General features: G+C 44.4%; 1 non-coding gene and 2 pseudogenes across 1 annotated transcript; all 3 read left to right on the top strand.

The window, feature by feature from the left end:
• Positions 1 to 11202: 11202 nt before the first annotated feature.
• LOC107127195 (large ribosomal subunit protein uL24-like) lies at positions 11203 to 11642 on the top strand (annotated as a pseudogene).
• A 4088-nt stretch (positions 11643 to 15730) lies between these two features.
• On the top strand, positions 15731 to 18746 carry LOC107127194 (activated RNA polymerase II transcriptional coactivator p15 pseudogene; annotated as a pseudogene).
• Positions 18747 to 25043: 6297 nt separating this feature from the next.
• On the top strand, positions 25044 to 25146 carry LOC123568468 (U6 spliceosomal RNA). Its single transcript, XR_006691845.1, has one exon. It is a non-coding gene; the product is annotated as a U6 spliceosomal RNA (small nuclear RNA).
• Positions 25147 to 25396: the final 250 nt, after the last annotated feature.

The raw sequence follows: 25396 nt of genomic DNA, 5'->3' as shown, positions 1-25396 counted from the left end.
CGGGCGCCTGTAGTCCCAGCTATACCGGAGGCTGAGGCAGGAGAATGGCTTGAACCTGGAAGGCGGAGCTTGCAGTGAGTGGAGATCGCGCCACTGCACTCCAGCCTGGGCGACAAGCGAGACTCCGTCTCAACAAAAAAAAAAAAAAAAAAAAAAAAAAAGCTAAACAAAAAGGATAATTTCTAACCCAAAGCACCCAGAGAGAAAAGAAATATTACTGTCGATCTCATAACAATAATACTCACAGTTGACTTCTCAACAAAAACAATGAAAGACAGATGATGATAGAAAGATATATATATACACATATATATACATATATATAGGCGGGGCGTGGTGGCTCACACCTATAATCCCAGCACTTTGGGAGGTCGAGGCGGGTGGATCACCTGATGTTGGGAGTTCAAGACCAGCCTGACCAATATGGAGAAACCCCATCTCTACTAAAAATACAAAAAGTATCCAGGTGTGGTGGTGCATGCCTGTAATCCCAGCTACTTGGGAGGCTGAGGCAGAAGAATGGCTTGAACCCAGGAGATGAAGGTTGCAGTGAGTGGAGATCCCGCCATTGCACTCCAGCCTGGGCAACAAGAGCGAAACTCTGTCTCAAAAAATAAATAAATAAAAAGAAAGGCATATATATATATATATATATGTGGATATATATAAAAAAACATGAGTAGATCTATCTATATGCTGTTTCTCCTTGCGCAATTTATAATAATGCAGTATAACATGTAGCTAAAATAACGAGGCTTTTTTTTTTTTTTTTGAGACAGACTCTTGCTCTGTGGCCCAGGCTGGACTGCAGTGGCCCCATCTCGGCTCTCTGCAACCTCCACCTCCCAGGTTCAAGCAATTCTCCTGCCTCAGCCTGACCTGGCTAATTTTTTGTATTTTTAGTTGAGATGGGGTTTCACCATGTTAGGCAGAGTGGTCTCAATCTCTTGACCTCATGATCCGCCCGCCTCAGCCTCCCAAAATGCTGGGATTACAGGAGTGAGCCACCATGCCCAGCCAAAAAGTAAATTTTAATAACAATTAGCTGGGCACACTGGTGTGCACTTGGAGTCTGAAATACTCAAGAGGCTGATGTGGGAGGATCACTTTGTCCTTTCCACCTCTAAAAGCAAACAAAAATAAATAAATGTTGTAGAAAATTCAAAAACAATTCCATATATGTTATGATCAAATTCAGTGTATTTAATAAAAAAGTACTGTTGAGCAATTGAAGCAGTTTCGGTGGATGATTCTTATCCTACACATTGTAATGTAGTTTGGCACTACCAAATTTTTCAGATTACACTAAATAGCACTTGCAAGTAAAAATTCTTAATACTATATATATATGTGTATGTGTGTGTGTGTGTATATATATATATATATATATATTTTTTTTTTGAGACAGTCTCGCTCTATTGCCCAGGCTAGAGTGCAGTGGAGCAATCTCGGCTCACTGCAATGTCCGCCTCCTGAATTCAAGTGATTCTCCTGCCTCAGCCTCCTGAGGAGCCAGGATTACAGGCACACGCCACCATGCCCGGCTAATTTTTGTATTTTTACTAGAGATGGGGTTCCTCCATATTGGCCAAGCTGGTCTTGAACTCCTGACCTCAAGTGATCTGCCTGCCTCAGCCTCCCAAGGTGCTGGGATTACAGGTGTAAGCCACCACAGGCAGCCTTAATACTATATTTTTAAGCAGTTTTTGGCTCACAGCAAAATTGAAAGAAAGATCTAGATTACAAGCATGAGCCACCGTGCCTGGCCCAGGTTATGCTTTTCTTGAGTATTATTACCTTCCTTTAGTTTAAACCTTCCTATGTCATTCTGTTATAGATGTACCTATTGTAAGAAGCATAATCAAATCTGGTAGCCACTTGTCTTTCGATGTATGACTTTCATTTACTTATATTTGTTGTTTCAGTGATCTATATAGATTTATTTCTACCACCATGGTTGTTTTCTTTACTATTTGCAATTCTTTTTGTCAGTTTTTTCTCTTTTCTTCCTTGTTTTCTGTTGGACTGATAAATTTTTACAATGTCACTTCACTTTCAAAATCTGTCCATTATATTTCTACGTTTAGGCTCTTAAATATTTAGCATATATTCTTTGTTTTCTTTCATTCTTTTTTTTTTTTTTTTTTTGAAACAGAGTCTCACTCTGTTGTCTGGGCTGGAGTGCAGTGTAATCTCCACCTCCAGGGGCTCAAGCAATCAGCCTACCTCAGCCTCCCAAGTACAAGGGATCACAGGCACTCACCACCATGCCCGGCTAATTTTTGTATCTTTTTATAGAGATGGAATTCTTCCATTTTGCCCAGGTTGGTCTTGAACTCCTGGGCTCAAGTGACCCTCCTGCCTTGGCCTCCCACAGTGCTGGGATTATAGGTGTGAGCCACGTCACCTGGCCAAATATTTAGCATATATTCTTCACCATAAGTTTTCAATAACATCTAAAATTACTTTCTATTTGTATCCTCTTCCTGATTATAAAAAGCACATAAAGTCCGGGCACACTGGTTCACACCTGTAATCCTAGCACTTTAGGAGGCTGAGGCAGATGAGTCACCTGAGGTCAGGAGTTCAAGACCACCCTGACCAACATGATGAAACCCCACCTCTACTAAAAATACAAAATTTGCCGAGCATGCTGGCAGGTGCTTGTAGTCTCAGCTAGACGGAAGGCTGAGGCAGGAGAATCACTTGAACCTGGGAGGCACAAGTTACAGTGAGCCAAAATCACGCCACTACACCCCAGCCTGGGTGACAAGAGTGAAACTCTGTCTCAAAACAAAAAAAAAAGTTGGCAAAATGTTAATTATTGCTAAAGCGGGGTAATGACTACAGTATTTTAAAGGACTTAGAATAAACTATCCATTGAACACACACACAATCTTTTGTTTTGTTTTGTTTTTGAGACGGAGTCTCCCTCTGTTGCCCAAGCTGGAGTGCAGTGGCATGATCTTGACTCACTGCAACCTCCACCTCCCGAGTTCAAGCGATTCTTCTGCCTCAGCCTCCTGAGTAGCTGGGACTACAGGCACACGGCACCATGCCCAGCTAATTTTTATATTTTTGGTAGAGACGAGGTTTCACCATGTTGTTCAGGATGGTCTCGAACTCCTGACCATGTGATCCACCCGCCCTGGCCTCCCAAAGTGCTGGGATTACAGGTGTGAGCCACTGCGCCTGGCCCTTTTTTGTTGTCTTTTGAGAGACTGGGTCTCTCTGTCGACCAGGCTGGAGCACACCAACACAATCATAGTTCACTGTAACCTGGCACTCCTGGCCTCAAGCAATCCTCCCCACTCAGCCTCCTAGAGTATTAGGATTATAGGCATGAGTCACCACAATCAGCCATAATCTTTTTATGGAGGGGAGTTATTGTTTTTATTGTTTTATAAAAACATACAAAAATGTGTTTTATGGGGGACTGTTCAGCCACATAAATACATATCCTGATATAGTTCATCTGCACCTGTGCCTACTCTTTCGGTCAGTCGCTTACTTACGTTTGTATGCCATGCTTTCCCTCTGGGTGCACTTTTCTTCTTGAGGAGATTCTTAACCATCTCTTCAATGAGAGCCTGTGACAAGTTTTACTTTTATTTTTGAGTGACAGTTGAATGGGGCATACAATTCTAGGTTGATGGTTGTTTTTTTCCCTCAACAAACACTGTCATAATTTTACATCTTTGTCTTCTGGCATCTATCATTGTTGATGAGAAGCCAGCTGTCAATGTAGTTGTCATTCCTTTGTAGATAATTGGTCTTCTTCCTCCTTCTGGTCACTTCTAAGATTTTTCTTTTTCTTTTTCTTTTTCTTTTTTCTGAGACGGAGCTTCACTCTTGTTGCCCAGGCTAGAGTGCAATGGAGTGATCTCAGCTCACTGCAATCTCCACCTCCCGGGTTCAAGAGATTCTCCTGCCTCAGCCTCCCAAGTAGCTGGGATTATAGGCACGTGTCACTACACCTGGCTAATTTTTTTTGTATTTTTAATAGAGATGGGGTTTTGCCATGTTAGCCAGGCTGGTCTCAAACTCCTGACCTCAGGTGATCTGCCTGCCTTGGCTTCCCAAAGTGCTGGGATTATAGGCGTGAGCCACCGCTCCGGGCCAACTTTTCTATTTATTTCTGATGTAGTGTCACAATGTGGCCAGTGTGTGGACTTATTTTCATATATTCTGCTTGGTATTTGGGATGCACTTTCATTTCAGGATGCATATTATTTAATTCTAGATTTTGTTTCAATCCTAGAATTTTAAAATATTTAAATTTCCTCAGTTCTCCTTTCCAATCTACTAATATTCTAATCCTTTCTGATCCGGAATTTGTCTCAGCTATTGACTTCTCTTTCAAGAACTGTATTTTTATTTCCATTTGTTTTTCTTATATGGATAGTATCCTTGAATTTTTCCTTTTGAGAATGTGACATTGAAGTAGAGAAAGTAGAAGCCATGGGAACCGGCAGGTCTGGAGTACTCCTGGCAGAGAGGATACCTTTAGGACTGTCTGCTCCTTTACCAGCATTTACTTTCAACGTGACCTATAAGCACAGCTTGATTCGCCAGCACGTTGACCAAAGCTAGAGGCTTCTGGTGCTCTATCCACGCACTTATCACCTAGGTTCAGAGTTGTGAGTAATGTGATCCACAGACCCTCTGAGTAGCTGACTGGGTCTTGGTCTCATTAAATGAGCATACACTAACCGACAGAATCTCTACCTCTATTAGGCCAATTCCACCATATTGTATCCCAGAGATAAACACAGCATGAGCTGACTGAGCAAGACTGCATGGTTTTAGCTGGAGTGAACAACAAAAGGCAAATTTTTATATTTACTTATTATTGTTCCTTTTTTTATTAACCTATAAATGTCCACGTGTTCTAGCACCATTTGTTTTGTTGTTGTTCTTGTTGTTTTGTTTTGTTTTGTTTTTAACAGATAGGTCCCATGATGTTGCCCAGGCTAGTCTGGAACTCTTGGGCTCAAATGACCCTCCACCTCAGCCCACCAAGTAGCTGGGACTATAGGGGCAATACCACCACACCTGGCTTAAATTTTATTTTTAGTGCCAAATATGTACTTTATGGAAACCAATAAAATAATTCTATATGTATAAACAAAACAGTTAAATATCATCACTTAGCATGATCTTGATTATATATAAAAGTGCAAACTTGGGAATTAAAATCACATGGCAGTGCTCACAAAGGTATTATATGGATGATTTGGATGCTCCAAACTGTACTAATGTTGATTTTTGGGGGTTTGTTTTGTTTTGTTTTGAGGCAGGGTCTTGCTCTCACCCAGGTTGGAGTGCAGTGGCATTATCATAGCTCAACTGCAGCCTTGAACTCTTGGGCTCAAACAATCCTCTCACCTCAGCCACCCGAGTAGCTGGGACTACAAGTGCATGCCACCACAACCTGCTAAATAGTTTCTTTTTTTAGAATATTTAATTTGCAACCAAAAAAAATTTAATCTTGGCTAGAATTTGAAGATACCCAGTTGTAGAATTATTCCTCCCACTCCCTGTAGATGACTGAGTAGCTGGCTGAGTCTTGGCCTCGTTAAGTGCATATATACTGGCAGACAGAATCTTTACCTCCAGTTGGGTGGCAGTGGCAGTAGGCAATTCTAATGTTCTTTTCCTCATGCCATGTCACGTTCAATACCAGAGTCAATCCCACTGATGCCTCTTCTCTCCCTCTTCCCTTCCTCCTTCTCAACAGTTAACATTCTTAAAATTGCCCATTTTGTGCCATAGGACAGTACTATACTTTCTGACTGAGAAATTAACATATCCACATATCTTGCATTGTCTAATAAAGTGAGCTTTACTATCAGTCTGTCAGACCACTCAGGTGCTGACACACAGCACAGGTAGGTAAGGCGATCCTCTTGGCACGACCACACAGTTTGCCTACACATAGCACAATGGGCCCACTGGCTGTATGCGTGCCATCCACCAACCTTGAAGTCATGCTGAATGTTTTTCTTTTATAAACTTAATAGTGTTGGCTCTGTCTAGCATTCATCATCCTCATTTCTCACAGTGCTTCTAAATTAAGAAACATTTAGATAAAAAGAGGCTGACTAATCTACATTGAGCTTTAAATTTTTAACTCACTTCTGAAATTCCCTGACAAAGTAAAACAATGTTAAGTTTTTCACATTGCAGAAAAACTCTCATACTTTGGGGCTTGGCTAATTCTAGTAAGTCTCTTTTTGGATGAAGTAGTTCAAGCACAGAAGCTGTCTTCATGAAAAGAGAAAACTCTCTCCAGTTCCTCCTTAGAAAGAGGTCAGTGCCTTGATGATGTTCTCTTCAAGAGAACAATGTCCTATGTTTTCCAACAAAGAACCTGCTGCTTCCAATTCAATAACCTGTCTAAATTCACTGCCAAATGCTGGTACAGAAAGAATGTTTAGTACAAAAGAAATCTATGGTCTTAGAAACCAACAAATCAAATCAGTTAATATGAAATCAAATTCAAGTTTTTAAAAAATATTTCTTCCATTTAGAAGCAAAGTATGTGTACAGATAATTTCAACAAAATTAATTTTTAAGTGAATACAGGCTGGGCGCGGTGGCTCATGCCTGTAATCCCAGCACTTCGGCAAGCCGAGGCAGGTGGATCATTTGAGGCCAGGAGTTCAAGACCAGCCACTGCCAACATGGCGAAACCCCATCACTACTAAAAATACAAAAATAAGCCGTGTGTGGTGGTGTGTGCCGGTAGTCCCAGCTACTCAGGAGACCGAGGCAGGAGAATCAATCAGTTGAGCCTGGGAGGCAGAGGTTTCAGTGAGCAGAGATCGTGCCATTGCACTCCAACCTGGGTGACAGAGTCTAAGACTCCATCTCAAATAAATAAACACAGTCTGTTAAGATGGGATGAAAGTTATCATAACTGAACTTCCCATGGCTTTTGAGGTTTCCTATGGCCTTCAAAAACTGGTGTGATCTGGCCCTTGGGGTGTCTTCCAGCCACAACCCAGGCCTTATGCGATTTGCTAATTTCGTTTTCCAGGTATGTCAGCCTTCCCTCAGCTCCTAGATGAGCTGTTCCTACCACAGGTCCTTTGCATTTATTGTTTTCCCTGCCTGGAATATTCTTCTGCCTCTTCTCATTTAAAGGTCACCTCTTTTAAGAAACCTTCCCCGAGCGCCCTATGCAAGTAGGTCAGCCTCCTCAGTCCCTGTCACCACACTCTGCCTATTTCCTGCCATAACATTAATCAGAGCCTTACTTTCTTATTGACTGGTTAGTTATTATCTGTTCCCCACACGAGAATGCAAACACCATGAAGACAGGAATCTGATTTGTTTTGCTCTCCTAGACTTTATGTGCCTGGTGCAGAAGTCTACCAGCCAACGACATCTTCCTGATACAGCTGCCTCCGATTTAGAAAAAAGTCATTAATATGATTTAAACAGTAAAGCCAAGACACTTCAATGGATTTCATGCAGAATTATCCACATCACAGAATTTAGGATATTCCCTAAAAGCCACAAACCCTAGCTAGTCTTAAGGTTTGAAATTTTGAGTTCAGTTCTGAAATAGTTGTATTATGGTTAATTCTGCACAATGGCCACTAGAGGGGGCCATGGCCAAATACTATACTCTGAAATTTAAGCTTTTTCAGAGAGAATTTTTTGAAGTTCTGCAGCCCAACCCTACTTCCAGCTTCCCTGACAGATGTCCATCCCACTTCTTTAAAAACAAGCAATATATGATGAAGTCACTACCTCGTGGGACAGACTATTCTTCAGCAGGGCAGCACCATTACTTAGAAAGTCCTCTTTGTCCTTGACCTATCTGTAACTGCCTTGTTCAAAACCATTAAGACGCCAACACCAGGCCAGGAGCAATGGCTCATGCCTGTAGTCCCAGCACTTTGGGAGGCCAAGGTGGGTGGATCACTGGAGGCCAGGAGTTGGAGCCCAGCCTGGCCAACATGGCAAAACCCCATCTCTACTAAAAATACAAAAAAAAAAATTAGCCAGGTGTGTTGGCCCGAGCCTATGGCCGCAGCTACTTGGGAGGCTGAGGCACAAGAATCGCTTCAGCCTGGGAGATGGAGGTTGCAGTGAGCCAAGATCTCGTCACTGCACTCCAGCCTGTGGGACAGAGGGAGACTGTCTCAAATATAAAAATAAAAGAAATCAACACTTAGAAGCAGATCTTAAAATGAGGGGGGAAAAGCCAGGCACGGTGGCTCACACCTGTAATCTCAACACTTTGGAAGACTGAGGCGGGCAGATCACTTGAGGCCAGGAGTTCGAGACCAGCCTGGCCAACGTGGTGAAACCCCGTCTCTACTAAAATACACAAATTCCCAGGCGCCTGTAATTCCAGCTACACAGGAGGTTGAGGCAGGAGAATCGCTTGAACCTGGGAGGCGGTGGTTGTAGTGAGCCAAGATTGCACCACTGCACTCCAACCTGGGGGATAGAATGAGACTTCGTATCAGAAAAAGAAAAAGAAAAGAAGAGAAAAAAGAAAATAAACCAACGCTACTTTGGGCTCTAGGCTGAGCCATATTGTCTAGAATATCATTTGGAGTCTTGGCCAGTCTATGCTAGCACGCCTCCCACCCTTCCCATCCTCAGCCACTGCTCCAGATGGAAGGCCCCTGTGTTTTCTCTCCATTGACCCACTGGCCCACTGCTCACACAGTAAGCCTACCCCCAACATTGTCAGCACCCCTCCCACAGGAAAATGCTTCATTTCTTGCCATGACTGAAAGCTGGCTGTCCTCAAGAAGGTCTGGCTCCCCTGCCTTTGTCTCTGGGAAAGGTGGCAGGTTCTCCCAAGGCCCCAGTATCGTAAGCAGGATTGGCATTTGCCCAGCTGCCAGCACTGCTCTCAAGGCATCACTTCTGCTGGGAGATTTGTGTCATTCTGCTGCTCCACCGCCCCTTGTTTATCTACTGGTCAAGCCAGCATAGAAGACTTTGGGTTCTCATGTCGATCCAGTACTACCCTGTTCTGTGCGGATAACTTGTCCATTCCCCTCACTCCTTCATTGAGCCCACACCTGGGATCTCACATTGGCCTTTACATGGGCCCTAGTAATTGTGTCTCCAGTTTACTCAGTCCCCACTCCCCATACTATCTCCTGCCTCTCACTAAGCTTCCACTACATTTGCTCCTCACAGCTCAGCTTCCACTTCTTTTCCTATCCAACCTACACTCCCACTACTATTTTTCTGTCCTCCTTAATATCCTTATCCACTTATCTTTCTTCCCCATTACCCAGTGTCAAAACCCCAACTGTATAAATCCAACCGTTGTTGGATTGTTCCTTTTTGTTGCTCCTACACTAAACACTGCTAGTGAAGATAACAATAGCAAATATTTATTGATAGTTACTTCATGAAAAAGCACTGTTATTATCAGTAGATGATGAATGAGAAAAACAAGGTCGTGAGGGAATTAGTAAATCGCCCTAGGTTACACAGGGAGTAAGCCACACAATCTGGCTTAATCAAATGTATTTAAAACATGTAAAGGCACGGTGGCCCACACCTGTAATTCCAGAACTTTGGGAGGCCAAAGTGGGCAGATCACTTGAGGCCAGGAGTTCAAGACCAGCCTGGCCAACATGGCAAAACCCCATCACTACTGAAAATTCAAAAATTAGCCAGACATGGTAGCATGCACCTGTAATCCCAGCTACTCGGAAGGCTGAGGCAGGAGAGTCACTTGAACCCAGGAGGTGAAGGCTGCAGTGAGCCTGGGCAACAGAGCAAGACTCCATCTCAAAAAAAAAAAAAAAAAAAAAAAAGACATAAATGATGAGAACACACTTAGCAAGCTCGATCTAGTGGACAAATATAGAATACCATCTCCAATAAGTAGACAAGCACACACGCATTTACAAAGATTGACAATGAACTAGGTAAGTAGTACTCAAAATTTCTGGTCTCTGAACCCCTTAACAAATATTATATTTATAAGTTGTATTTACACACTTAAAATTACTGAGGACTCAATGAGCTGTGTTTATTCGGGTTATATTTACCAAGATTTATTATATTAGAAATTAAAATTGAAAGATGTTTTATCTATGAACATATTAAATAAATTTTAAAATAACAATAGGCCAGATGGCTCATGTCTATAATCCCAACACTTTGGGAGGATCATTTGAAGCCAGAAGTTCAAGACCAGCCTGGGAACGTAGCAAGATGCTGTCTCTACAAAAAATAAAAAATATAAAATAAAATAACAATAATTAAAAATCCATTGCATGTTCTCATAAATAACATTTTTGTGGGAAAAAAAAATGCCCTTTTAAAAAAAGGGGGGGGGGAGGAGGAGAAAATGGCATTGTTTCACATTTTGGCAAATCTTTTTAACATCTGGCTGAATAGAAAAGAGCTGGATTCCGTCTGTTGGGATGTGTTGTTTTGGTTGAAGTCCATAAAGAACACCCAGTCTCACATATGAGAGAAAGAAAAGTAGCCCCCGATGCCCAACCAGGCCTTGGTTCTTCCAGGAGCTGGCCTGGCACATAGCTGGCCTTCGTAGTCTCCTGCTGAACATCATGTCACAGAACATCCACATCAGACAAGGCCACCCTGTGACTGTGATGAACCAAAACAAAAACAGAACCAGGAACTTGTCTGAAATGACCAAACATCCTCCTTTTCCAGTCAATCTGAGTCACTGCTGACAGCTACAGCGTGGCTCCACTGAGCCCTTCTCTTCTTTCCTGCAGCTGCTGTGGTGGAGTACCACAGACCTGATGGATTCAAACAGAATATAGCCTCTCTCAGTCCTAAACTCTAGAAGTCCGAAGTGAAGGGATAGGTGGGGCTGTGCTCCCTCTGAAGGCTCCAGGGAGAATCCTTCCCTGCTGCTTCCAGCTTCCGGTGGCTCCAAGCATTCCTTGGTTGGACAACTTCAATCTCTGCCTCCACCTTCCCATGGTCTTTCTCTGTACCTGTCTCAAATCTCGATTTTCTCTTCCTCTAGGTAATCCAGATAATCCAGAATGATCTCATCTTGAGAACCTTAATCACATCTACAAAGATCCTCTTCCAAATAACCTCACATTTACAGGTTCTGGGGGTTGGGATGTAGACATACTTTTTGGGGGGCCACCATTCAACCCACTATACCTTCCCATAAATAAGATTTTTTAAACCTTTGCAGCCATCACCAAAGGTGGAGCGTCCAAAATGAAGTTCAATCCCTTCGTGACTTCTGATCAAAGCAAGAATTGCAAAAGGCATTTCAATGCACCTTCCCACACTCGCAGAAAGATTATGTCTTCCCCTCTTTCCAAAGAGCTGAGACAAAAGTACAATGTTCAATCCAAGACCATCCAAAAGGATGATGAAGTTCAGGTTGTGCGAGGACACTATAAGGGTCAGCAAATTGGCCAAATAATCCAGGTTTACAGGAAGAAATATGTCATCTACATTGAATGGGTGCAGTGGGAAAAGGCTAACAGCACAGGTGTGCCTGTGGGCATTCACCCAGCAAGGTGGTTATCACTAGGCTGAAACTGGACAAAGACCACAAAAAGATCCTTGAATGGAAAATCACATCTCGCCAAGTAGGAAAGGAAAATGGCAAATACAAGAAAGAAACAATAGAAGATGCAGGAATAAAATAATCTTATTAAGCTTTTATTAAAACTTGAAGTGCGGCCAGGCACGGTGGCTGACATTTGTAATCTCAGCACTTTGAGAAGCTGAGGCGGTGGGATCACAAGGTCAGGAGTTCCAGACCAACCTGGCCAACATGGTGAAACCCTGTCTCTAATAAAAATACAAAAAAAAGGCCGGGCGCGGTGGCTCAAGCCTGTAATCCCAGCACTTTGGGGGGCCGAGACGGGCGGATGATGAGGTCAGGAAATCGAGACCATCCTGGCTAACACGGTGAAGCCCCATCTCTACTAAAAAATACAAAAAACTAGCCGGGCAAGGTGGCAGGCGCCTGTAGTCTCAGCTACTCGGGAGGCTGAGGCAGGAGAATGGCCTAAACCCGGGAGGCAGAGCTTGCAGTGAGCTGAGATCCGGCCACTGCACTCCAGCCTGGGCGACAGAGCGAGACTCCGTCTCAAAAAAAAAAAAATACAAAAAAAAAAAATTAGCCAGACGTGGTGGTGCACTCCTGTAATCCCAGCTACTCAGGAGGCTGAGGCAGGAGAATTGCTTGAACCCGGGAGGCAGAGGTTGCAGTGAGCTGAGATCACGCCACTGCTCTCCAGCCTGGGCAGCAGAGCAAGACTCTGTCTCAGAAAAAAAAAAGAAAAAACTTGAAGTGAAAAAAAGATTACGATACCCAATTATAGAATTATCCCATTTCCTAACAATCCAATCCAAAGCAAAATCCCATTTTCTTAAACTGTCCCCAAAATCACCTAACACAAGCCCAAATCTACAATTATTTTCTAAAACTATCTTACTAAGGTGCCCAACAGTTCCCTATTATGTATGTTCTCCCTCACTGCAATGATTAACAAATCCATCTTTTCCAATTACAGCTGTGTTCCCCGTGGTCTTTGTCTGGAAGGCATTAGGCATTGACACATGGAAGGGAGGAAAGAGTGGTCAGGCGCAGTGGCTCACACCTGTAATCCCAGCACTTTGGGAGGCCGGGTGTGGTGGTGCACGCCTGGCACAGTTAGAAAAGGAAGGAGTGGGCCAGGAGCAGTGGTTCACGTCTATAATCCCAGTCCTTTGGAGGCTGAGGTGGGTGGATCACCTGAGATCAGGAGTTCGAGATCATGGCCAACATGGTGAAACCCTGCCTCTATTAAAAATACAAAAATTAGGCCGGGCGCGGTGGCTCAAGCCTGTAATCCCAGCACTTTGGGAGGCCGAGACGGGCGGATCACGAGGTCAGGAGATCGAGACCATCCTGGCTAACACGGAGAAACCCCGTCTCTACTAAAAATACAAAAAACTAGCCGGGCGAGGTGGCGGGCGCCTGTAATCCCAGCTACTCCGGAGGCTGAGGCAGGAGAATGGCGTAAACCCGGGAGGCAGAGCTTGCAGTGAGCTGAGATCCGGCCACTGCACTCCAGCCCGGGCTACAGAGCAAGACTCCGTCTCAAAAAAAAAAAAAAAAAAAAAAAATACAAAAATTAGCCAGGGGTGGAGGTGCACGCCTGTAATCCCAGCTACTTGAGAGGCTGAGGCAGAAGAATTGCTTGAACCTGGGAGGTGGAGGTTGCAGTGAGCTGAGATCGCATCATTGTACTGCAGCCTGGGCAACAAGAGTGAAACTTCGTCTTAAAAAAAACAAACAGCAACAACAACAAAAAGGTTATTGTGGACGTTTTTCTCTGATACTATGCCAAAATTCAACAAGTTATGATTTTTCTTTTGTTGTTGTTGTTGTTTTCTTGAGACGGGGTCTCGCTCTGTTGCCCAGGCTATAGTACAGTGTTGCAACCTCGGCTCACTGCAACCTCCACCTCCTGGGTTTAAGTGATTCTCCTGCCTCAGCCTCCCAAGTAGCTGGGAATACAGGCATGCACCACCATGCCCAGCTAATTTTTCTATTTTTAGTGGAGACAGGGTTTCACCATGTTAGCCAGGATGGTCTCTATCTCCTGACCTTGTGATCCACCCGCCTCAGCCTCCCAAAGTGCTGGGATTACAGGCATGAGCCACCGCGCCCAGCCAACAAGGGATGATTTCTTAAAGGTTACTTGCAATGTGGAATCTGAAACCACATCAGTAAACATTCCATACTCTATTACATTAAAATTCATGAGTCTAGGCCAGGCACAGTGGCTCACGCCTATAATCCCAGCACTCTGGGAGGCCAAGGCAGGTGGATCACTTGAGGTCAGGAGTTTGAGACCAGCCTGGCCAACATGATGAAACCCCATCTCTACTAAAAATACAAAAAACAAGCAAACAAGCAAACAAAAAATCAGTCTATTTTGCACTTTGGATCATTTGTCCAGGCATAATTTTGAACATCATTCATTGGTCACTTGGGAAATATTGGTTCACTGAATTATGTAGACCTTTTGAATGTTCACACATTTCATTATACATTTTTTAACCACACTTTTTAATATCCCCACCAATCTCATCAGAAAAGTCATTATGCTTTAAAAGACGTCAAATTTACAGAAATGAACATAAGATTGTTTTGTTTTTGTTTTTGTTTTTTTGAGATGGAATCTCCAGCCTGGGCAACAAGAGTGAAACTCCATCTTCCAAAAAAAAGGTTGGGGGGGGCAATTCTAGGTGACATAGCCATTCTAAATGTGTACACAGCAACCAACAGAACTGCAAAACATGTGAAGAAAAACTGATAGAGAGAATATTAGACAGAAAATAAGGAAGGGTAGAGAGGAATGCAACACTATCATTAACCAACGGGAGCTGTCGACATATATAGAACACTCCACCGAACAACAGCAGAATACACATTCTATTTAGGTGTCCATAGAACATATATCAAGACACACCATAAATGTGCCGTAAAACAAACCTCAACAAATTTAAAAGAATTGAAATCATACAGTGTGTTTTCAACCACAATGGAATCAATCCAAAAGTATATCAATAAAAGTATATCAATAATACACTTTTCTTCTTTTTTGTTTTTGAGATGGAATCTCGCTCTGTTGCCCTGGCTAGAGTGCAGTGGCACCATCTTGGCTCACTGCAAGCTCCACTTCCTGGGCTCAAGCAATTTTCCTGCCTCAGTCTCCCAAATAGCTGAGATTACAGGCACCCGCCACCATGCGTGGCTAATTTTTGTATTTTTAGTAGAGACAGGGTTTCCCCATGTTGGCCAGGCTGGTCTCAAACTCCTGACTTCAAGTGATCTGCCTGCCTTGGCCTCCCAAAGTGTTGGAATTACAGGCATGAGCCACCATGCCTGGCCCTACATAATCTCTTCTATAAAATAGAAGAAAACGTTTCCTAATTCATTTTATGGAGTTAGTGTTATCCTGATACAAAAACTAGACAAAGGTAGTATGAAAAAGAAAACTACAGACCATTATCTCTCAAGAACTTCGATGTGAAAATTCTCAACAAAACATTAACAAACCTATTCCAGCAATGTATAAAAAAAGTATATACACTATCATCAAGTGGGATTTATTTCAGGTAAGCAAGGCTGGTTCAACATTTTGGACACAGTATAATCCACCATATCAATAAGCTAAAGAAGAAACATTATATGATCAAATTAATTGATGCAGAAAAATCATTAGACAAAATTAAACATTCATTTATGATAAAAATAGGAATAAAGGAAGATTTTCCCAACTTTATAATGAGCATCTGCAGACCTATAGTCGCATTATTCTTCATGGTGAAAGAATGAATGCTTTCCCCCTAAGAGCAAGAACAAAGCAAGATGTCCTTTCTCACTACTCTTATTCAGCACAGTGCTAGAGGTTTTCAATTAATGGTGGTCTTACGTTGATGTATCTTGGATGTGATTGGATGGCCATAGTTAAGATAGAACACTTGGAAATTGTCCAATACAGAGGAACTGCATGTGGTGCATTTAGGGAGCCCATGGAGGGAGAACCTTCCAGAGAGCCCACATCTCCCACCATTTGTCTGTTTTAAGGGAATTTGCCTGGAATGCAGGGTGCACCTGTAGCACCTGGAAACCCACAGGCTCCAAGAGCCCCAGGCTGATGTTCAGACTAATGGAAGCAGAGCTGAAATGACTTCCTGCCCCATGGGGTTATTGTAGCCATGATTGTGGCCATATATGGATATACTCATATCCAGCCCCTTAAAGGTAAGTGTTATTACTTTCCAGATTTACTATTTCCTTAATGATATAATATGTAATCTATTTCAAAGATGAAACATTCTAGATACCTCAAATCATTTTTAAAATCAGATTATATTTAAATAAATTTCAAAAATTAACAAATAGGCCAGGTGCAGTGGCTCCCGCCTGTAATCCCAGCACTTCGGGAGGCCAAGGTGGTCAGATCACTTGAGGTCATCTCGTAGCTCCCATAATTACCACGTTGTGGGAGGGACCCAGTGGGACATAATTGAACCATGGGGGTGGGTCTTTCCAGTGCTGTTCTCCTGATAGTGAATAACTCTCATGAGATCTGATGGTTTCAAAAATGGGAGTTTCCCTGCACAAACTCTCTCTTTGCCTGCTGCCATCCATGTAAGATGTGGACTTGCTCCTCCTTGCCTTCCACCATGATTGTGAGGCCTCACCAGACATACAGAACTGTAAGGCCATTAAACCTCTTTCTTTTGTAAATTTCCCAGTCTCAGGTATGCCTTTATCAGTGGCATGAAAACAGACAAATACAATAAATTGGTACCAGGAATGGGGCATTGCTGAAAAGATATCCCAAAATTGGCTAGACATAGTGGCTCACACCTGTAATCCCAGCACTTTGGGAAGCCAAGGCGGGCAGATCACCTGAGGTTGGGAGTTCAAGACCAGCCTGACCAACATGGAGAAACACCATCTCTACTACAAATACAAACTTAGCCAGGCGTGGTGGCATATGCCTGTAATCCCAGCTACTTGGGAGGTTGAGACAAGAGAGTCACTTGAACCCAGGAGGCAGAGGTTGTGGTGAGCCGAGATCATGCCATTGCACTCCAGCCTGGGCAACAAGAGCCAAACTTCATCTCAAAAAAAAAAAAAAAAAAAAAAAGATACCCCAAAATGTGGAAGCAACTTTGGAACTAGGTAACAAGCAGGGGTTGGAACAGTTTGGAGGGCTCAGAAGAAGACAGGAAAATGTTGGAAAGTTTGGAACTTCCTAGAGATTTGTTGACTGGCTTTGGCAAAAATGCTGATAGTGATATGAACAATAAGGTCCAGGCTGAGGTGGTCTCAGATGAAGATGAGGATGGAAACTGGAGCAAAGGTGACTCTAGTTATGTTTTAGCAAAGAGACTGGCAGCATTTTCCCCTGCCCTAGAGATTTGTGAAACTTTGAACTTGAGAGAGATGATTTAGGGTATCTGGAAAAATAAATTTCTAAGCAGCAAAGCATTCAAGAGATGACTTGGGTGCTCTTAAAAGCATTCAGTTTTAAAAGGGAAATAGCATAAAAGTTTGGAAAATTTGCAGTCTGACAATGAGATAAAAAAGAAAAAACATTTTCTGAGGAGAAATTCAAGCTGGCTGCAGAAATTTGCCTAAGTAACGAGGAGCCAAATGTTAATCACCAAGACAATGGGGAAAATGTCTCCAGGGCATATCAGAGGTCTTCACTGCAGGCCCTCCTATCACAGGCCCAGAGGCCTGGGAGAAAATGGTTTCCTGGGCTGGGCCCAGGGTCCCTGTGCTGTGTGCAGCCTAGGGACTTGGTGTCCTGCGTCCCAGCCACTCCAGCCATGACTAAAAGGAGCCAAGGTACAGCTCAGGCTGTTGCTTCCGACAATGGAAGCCCCAAGCCTTGGCAGATTCCATGTGGTGTTGAGCCTGTGGGTGCACAGAAGTCAAGAATTAAGGTTTGGGAAACTTCACCTTGAGGGGTGTGTGTGTGTGTGTGTGTGTGTGTGTGTGTGTGTGTGTGTATATATATATTTTTTTTTTTTGAGATGGAGTTTCCCTCTTGTTGCCCAGGCTGGATGGAGTGCAATGACTTGATTTCGGCTCACCACAACCTCTGCCTCCCAGGTTCAAGTGATTCTCCTGCCTCAGCCTCCCGAGTAGCTGGGATTACAGGCGTGTGCCACCATGCCCGGCTAATTTTATATTTTTAGTAGAGACGGGGTTTCTCCATGTTGGTCAGGCTGGTCTCAAACTCCCGACCTCAGGTAATCCACCTGCCTTGGCCTCCCAAAGTGCTGGGATTACAGGCGTGAGCCACCACGCCTGGCCTTTTTTTTTTCTTAACCTTTGCCTAGATGTCAGAGGATGTATAAGAACGCCTGGGTGCTTAGGCAGAAGTTTGCTGCAGGGGCAGGGCCCTCATGGAGAACCTCTGCTGGGGTAGTGCTAAAGGGAAATGTGGGGTCAGAGCCCCCACACAGAGTCCCTACTGGGGGCACCACCTAGTGGAGCTGTGAGAAGAGGGCCACCATCCTTCAGACCCCAGAATGGTAGATCCACTAACGGCTTGCACCGTGCACCTGGAAAAGCCGCAGACAATGCCAGCCCGTGAAAGCAGCCAGGAGAGGGGCTATACCTGCAAAGCCACAGGGGCGGAGCTGTCCAAGGCCGTGGGAGCCCACCTCTTGCATCAGTGTGACCTGGATAGGAGACATGGAGTCAAAGGAGATATTTGGGAATTTTAAGATTTGCCTGCCAGTCGCGAGAGAACAAGCAAGAGGGTGTTCGACTGCTAGAGCCAAGCGAAGCGGTGCCTAAATCAAAGGAACTTGTTTCTTCAAGCTCTTCTGGCAATGATTCTGACAGTGAAGTTGACAAAAAGTTAAAGAGGAAAAAGCAAGTTGCTCCAGAAAAACCTGTAAAAAAGCAAAAGACAGGTGAAACTTCAAGAGCTCTGTCATCTTCTAAACAGAGTAGCAGCAGCAGAGATGATAACATGTTTCAGATTGGGAAAATGAGGTACGTTAGCGTTTGAGATTTTAAAAGCAAAGTGCTAATTGATATTAGAGAATACTGGATGGATCCTGAAGGTGAAATGAAACCAGGAAGAAAAGGTATTTCTTTAAATCCAGAACAATGGAGCCAGCTGAAGGAACAGATTTCTGACATTGATGATGCAGTAAGAAAACTAAAATTCGAGCCCTATAAATAAAACCTGTACTGTTCTTAAAAAAAAAAAAAAAAAAAAGATTTGCCTGCCCTGCTGGATTTCAGTCTTGCATGGGCCTGTAGCGCCTCTGTTTTGGCTAATTTATTCCATTCAGAATGGCTATATTTACCCAATTCATGTACCCCCATTGTATCTAGGAAGTAACTAACTTGCTTTTGATTTTACAGCCTCATAGGTGGAAGGGACTTGCCTTGTGTCAGATGAGATTTTGTACTGTGGACTTTTGAGTTAATGCTGAAATAAGACTTTAGGGACGGCTGGGTGCAGTGGCTCAAGTCTGTAATCCCAGCACTTTGAGAGGCTGAGGTGGTGGATCACGAGGTCAGGAGATCGAGATCATCCTGGCTAACATGGTGGAACCCCGTCTCTACTAAAAATACAAAAAATGAACCAGGCGTGGTGGCGGGCGCCTATAGTCCCAGCTACTCGGGAGGCTGAGGCAGGAGAATGGCATGAACCCAGGAGGTGGAGCTTGCAGTGAGCAGAGACCACGCCACTGCACTCCAGCCTGGGAGACAGAGTGAGACTCTGTCTCAAAAAAAAACAAAAGACTTTAGGGGACTGTTGGGAAGGCATGATTGGTTTTGAAATGTGAAGGCATGAGATTTGAGAGGGCCCAGGGGCAGAAAGATATGGTTTGGCTCTCTCTCACACCCATAGCTCCCATAATTCCCAGGTGTTGTGGCAGGGACCTGGTGGGAGATAATTGAATCACGGGGGCGGGTCTTTCTTATGCTGTTCTCGTGATACTGAATAAGTCTCACGAGATCTGATGGTTTTAAAAATGGGAGTTTCGCTGCACAGGCTGTTTCTCTTTGACTGCTGCCTTCCAAGTAAGATGTGACTTGCTCCTCCTTGCCTTCTGCCATGATTGTGAGGCTTCTCCAGTCGTGTGGAACTATAAGTCCATTAAACCTCTTTCTTTTGTAAATTGCCCAGTCTCAGGTATGTCTTTATCAGCAGCGTGAAAACGGACTAATACAAATCAAGGGTTCAAGACCATTCTGGCCAATGTGGTGAAACCCTGTCTCTCCTAAAAAATACAAAATTCAGCCAGGCATGGTGGTGCATGCCTGTAATCCCAGCTACTCAGGAGGTTGAGGCATGAGAATCACTTGAACCTAGGAGGCAGAGGTTGCAATGAGACAAGATTGTATCACTGCACTCCAACCTGGGTGACAGAGCAAGGCTCTACTCAAAATGATAATAATAATAATAAATAATTAACAAATAGTCCCCTTGCCTCTCACAAATTAGACAGTACTTCCCAGAATGCCCTGCTGAAGAGTTGTAACAGATAACCCTGTTCCTCCTTAACCTCTCTGTGCTTCATTTGCTCACCTGTAAAATAGGATCATAGTAGTACCTATCTTGTGGTGATGCAGAGGATTAAAGAAGCTAATAAGGGGGGGCAGGCACAGTGGCTCATGCCTGTAATCCCAGCACTTTGAGAGGCTGAGGTGGGCAGATCGCTTGAAGTCAGGAGTTCGAGACCAGCTGGCCAACATGGTGAAACCCTGTCTCTACTTAAAAAAAAAAAAAAAAAAGACAAAAATTTGCCAGGCACCAGGCATTGTGGCAGGTGCCTGTAATCCCAGCTAGTCAGTTGGCTGAGGCAGGAGAATCGCTTGCACCCAGGAGGCGGAGGTTATAGTGAGCTGAGAGCGCACCACTGCACTCCAGTCTGGGTGACAAAGCAAGACTCCATCTCAAAAAAAAAAAAAAAAAAAGCCAATTGGGGTGGAAGCACTTAGAACAGTGTTTGCACATAGTAGGCCTTCAGAAGTGCCCTAGCCTGTGACTTGCAGTTATTAGGGAGATCAGCCTTTCAGCAGGGCATGAAAGAGAAGGCTTTCTACCAATCCCACCCCGAAACTAGAAACAATTTGCCAATAGAGTGTTTGCTCCTCACTATCAAAGACTGATGAAAGGGGGTGTATTAGTCTGTTCTCGTGCTGCTAATAAAGACATACCTGAGACTGGGTAATGTATAAAGGAAAGAGGCTTAATTGACTAGCAGTTAAGGCTGGGTGCAGAGGCTCATGCCTGTAATCCCAACACTTTGGGAGGCCAAGGCAGGTGGATCACCTGAGGTCAGAAGTTCAAGACCAGCGTGAATAATACAGTGAAACCCTGTCTCTACTAAAAACACAAAAATTAGCCAGGCATGGTAGCAGGCACATGTAGTCCTAGCTACTCAGGAAGCTGGGACAGGAAAATTGATTGAACCTGGGAGGCGGAGGTTGCAGTAGCAGAGATGGCACCACTACACTCCAGCCTGGGTGACAGAGCAAGACTCCATCTCAAAAATAATAATAATAGGCCGGGCGCTGTGGCTCACACCTGTAATCCCAGTACTTTGGGAGGCCGAGGTGGGCGATCACAAGGTCAGGAGTTCGAGACCAGCCTGGCCAACATGGTGAAACCCCGTCTCTACTAAAAAATACAAAAATTAGCCGGGTGTGGTGGCGCATGCCTGTAATCCCAGCTACTCGGGAGGCTGAGGCAGGAGAATCACTTGAACCGGGGAGGGGGAGTTGCAGTGAGCCGAGATGGCGCCACTGCACTCCAGCCTGGGTGACAGAGCAAGACTCTGTTTCAAAAAGAAATAAATAATAATAACTGACTCACAGTTCAGCATGGCTGGCAAGGCCTCAGGAAACTTACAATTATGGTGGAAGGGGAAGCAAATATGTCTTTCTTCACATGGCGGCAGGAGAGAAAACAAATGCCCAGCAAAGGGAGAAGCCCCTTATGAAAACACCAGATTTTGTGAGAACTAACTCACTATGGCAAGAACAGGATGGGAGAAACCACCCCCATGATTCAATTACCTCCCAATGGGTCCCTCCCACGACTCACGGAGATTGCGGGAACTACAATTCAAAATGAGATGTGGGTGGAGACACAGCCAAACCGTATCAAGGGGTATCGGAAAGAAAGTGAGCCGGAGATCACCCACTGGCCTGCAACTGCATCCATCCATGTATCATTTGCTCTGATTTCCATGACCTGCCTGGCCCCCTGAGGCATTTGAGTTTGTGACATATGATATTTTGCTAATCATCTTCATTATGGAATTCTCCACCACTTCAGCCAGAGAGTAATGGTTTAATGGCTGAGAGAGAGCAATCCTGTCAGACATAAAGGAATAAAGAAAAGACTTTAGCATTTTCCATCACTGTATGATAAGTCACTTATTTAAAGGTTTCATATGTGAAACCTCAAAGCTAAGTGGACAGGGGGCTGGGAGTGGATTTTAGGGGTTTTCATAGATACTTTTGTTAGAGTAGACAGCGAGTCAGACATGAGCAGGGTAAGAGAGCCCCCCACACAGACACACACACACACCGGGAATGTCAGGCAACCATCAGGTGCTGGTCAGGTGGTTGTTAAACAGTCTCTCTAAAATTGTTCACAGCCAGTACCAGGGACAGGCAGTCTTCCAATAGATAAAAACACCTGAAACTGGTGATCAGCAGCTTCCCGATAAGATCTTAGGAGTTGGGCAAGTGGGCTCAAGCACAAGCATTAAGAGGCAAAATGACGGAGTTTAACATACGTGGCCACCCTCTAGGGACATTTGACTGGTAAGGGAAGGACACCTCAAGTGAGCATGGGCACGACTCCAGAAAACACATCGTGCGTGCTCACCTCCCAAGTGTTAGCAGGCCGCTGCACATAAGCACAGCCCACCCCAAGGGAAGAATCAGAGGAGAAGGGATGCAAGCCCCCAGAAGTCTGCCAGCATATAAAACCCCAAGTCAACAGGTCAAACCACACACTTGCCTTTCAAGTTGTCTGCCCTCTTCCAAGTGTACTTTTCTTCCTTTCCTTCCTGCTCTAAAGCTTTTTAATAAACGTTCACTCCTGCTCTAAAACTTGTCTGTCTCTCCTTCTGCCTCTTACCCTTCAGTTACATTCTTTCTTCTAAGGAGCAAGAACTGAGGTTGCTGCAGACCTGTACGGATTTGCCACTGGTAACATATTTTCGTGCTGTGTGACCCGGACGCTTTCCACCGCTAACATACTTCCCTTACCAGTCTACCTTTTCTAGAGGAAGGTCATATAGAAGGTCATATACCAGTTAAACTCCACCACTTTGTCTCTCTTATGTATTTATTTGTATGTATTTGTTATTTATTTATTTATTTATTTTTTGAGACAGTGTCTTGCTTTGTTGCCCAGGCTGGAGTACAGTGGCACAATCTCGGCTCACTGCAACCTCCACCTCCTGGGTTCAAGCAATTCTCCTGCCTCAGCGTCCTGGGTAGCTGGGATTACACTACAGTAGATGCGCCACCACACCCAGCTAATGTTTTTTTGTATTTTTAGTAGAGACAGGGTTTCACCATATTGGCCAGGCTGGTCTTGAACCCCTGACCTTGTGATCCGCCCACCTCGGCCTCTGAAAGTGCTGGGATTACAGGCTTGAGCTACCGTGTCCGGCCCATTTTGTCTCTTAATGAGCATGCTTGAGCCCACTTGCCCAACTCCTGAGATCTGACTGGGAAGCTGCTGATCACCAGTTTCAGGTGCTTTTATCTATTGAGAGACTGCCTTTCCCTGGCTCTGGCTGTGACCAATTATTATTTTAGAGACACCATTTAATAACCACCTGACCATCACCTGATGGCTGCCTGACATTCCTAGTGGTGGTTTGAGGAGGGGGACTCTCCTACCCTGCTCACGTCTGATTCGATACCTACTGTGACGCTTAGGGTTATCTGTTGTGCTGGTGTCTTTGGTGTGCCCACTTGATGTTCTCTCCACCTTACCCACCATGCCCTGTGCCCGGGACTACATCAGCAACAGGCTGACTTGCTCTCTGCCTTCGAGTTGGGTTCAGTTAAAGGTGCGGGCCGCTGGTGGGAGATGGAAGAACAAGAGAACAAGGTCAGGGTACTTGTTTCCTATCAGGGTCACTTCAAACATCTATACTCAGTCAGGTGACCTTGCCCACACAGCTTTCCCTGACTCTGCGTTCCTGTAACCAGTTCCTCTCATGGCCTCTGCAGGCCTAGGAATGGAAACAGAACCTGCTATGACAAGTCTTGAGTGTTGCCCAATCCATTGTGGAGGTAAACCTCACAGCGATAGCTTCGTAGAGTCCCCTTTTAAACTCTCCTTAAATATCTTCATTTGGCAATGCCATCTATTTCCTAGCACTCTACCTGATGAATGTATATGTGCTTTTCACGTAACTCCCTTTTGAACCTAGTACCTGGGTAAAGTACAACTCTCTGTACCAAGAGCCAAGGTCAATAAGAATAGTAGTTTCAAACATCAGTCTGAAAACTCTCAAGTGTGCAAAAAATACAACTTTTTCTACTTTTCTTTTCTTTTTTTTTTTTTTTGAGACGGAGTCTCGCTCTGTTGCCCAGGCTGGAATGCAGAGGTACAATCTTGGCATCTTGGCTCACTGCAACCTCTGCCTCCCAGGTTCAAACAATTATCCTGCCTCAGCCTCCCGAGAAGCTGGGACTATAGGTGCATGCCGCCTTGCCTGGCTAATCTTTTTGTATTTTAGTAAAAATGGGGTTTCATCATGTTGCCCTGGCTGATCTTGAACTCCTGAGCTAAGGCAAACCGCCCGCTTCGGCCTCCCAAAGTGCTGGAATTACAGGCCTGACCCACCGCACCTGGCCCAACTGTTTCTACTTTTTTATACTCCGACTTAATTTCTCTTTCAGCCCCAATCCTCCAGGGTGATAGAAACGTAAGTTAAATCAGCACAGGTTGCCCCCTAACAATTAAAATACAATTAATAGCCAGACGCGGTGGCTCACGCCTGTAATCCCAGCACTTTGGGAGGCCGAGGCAGGCGGATCACCTGAGGTCAGGAATTCGAGACCAGCCTGACCCACATGGAGAAACCCTGTCTCTACTAAAAATAAGCTGGGCATGGTGGCACATGCCTGTAATCCCAGCTACTTGGGAGACTGAGGCAGGAGAATCACTTGAACCCGTGAGGCAGAGGTTGCGGTGAGCCGAGATCGTGCCATTGCACTCCAGCCTGGGCAACAAGAGTGAAACTCTGTCTCAAAATAAATAAATAAATAAATTAATTAATTAAATTAAATACAATTAATAGGCATAAGAATAGAATGACACACTGGGAACTTAGGAACCAAGAGGAGGGACACCTAACCTAACCTCAAGGGAGAAAAAAAAGAAATGTCAGGGAACTTCCCAGAGAGTGTGATGTGTTTGAGATGAGACAAAACAATGAATCAAGTTAGCCAGACTTGAAAGGAAATGATATGCTAGCGCAGGGAACAGCCTGAGCAAAGTCACAGAGGCAAGAAATAGCACAACGTGTAGGAGACTTAAAATTGGAACAATACAGAGAAAATTAGCATGGCCCCTACACTAAGATGACATGTAAATTCGTGAAGCATTCCAAAGCAAATAAATAATAAATTAATTCAGGCCAGGTGCGGTGACTCACACCTGTAATCCCAACACTTAGGGAGGCTGAGATGGGCGGATCACCTGAGGTCGGGAGTTTGAGACCAGCCTGACCAACATGGAGAAACCCCATCTCTACTAAAAATACAAAATTAGTGGGGCGTGGCGGCACATGCCTGTAATCTCAGCTACTCCGGAGGCTGAGGCAGGAGAACGGCTTGAACCTGGGAGGGAGAGGTTGTTGCAGTGAG

The sequence above is a fragment of the Macaca fascicularis genome, chromosome 13 (assembly GCF_037993035.2).
Source record: "Macaca fascicularis isolate 582-1 chromosome 13, T2T-MFA8v1.1".
Lineage (NCBI taxonomy): Eukaryota > Metazoa > Chordata > Mammalia > Primates > Cercopithecidae > Macaca > Macaca fascicularis.
This window is presented reverse-complemented; position numbering and strand designations above follow the sequence as displayed.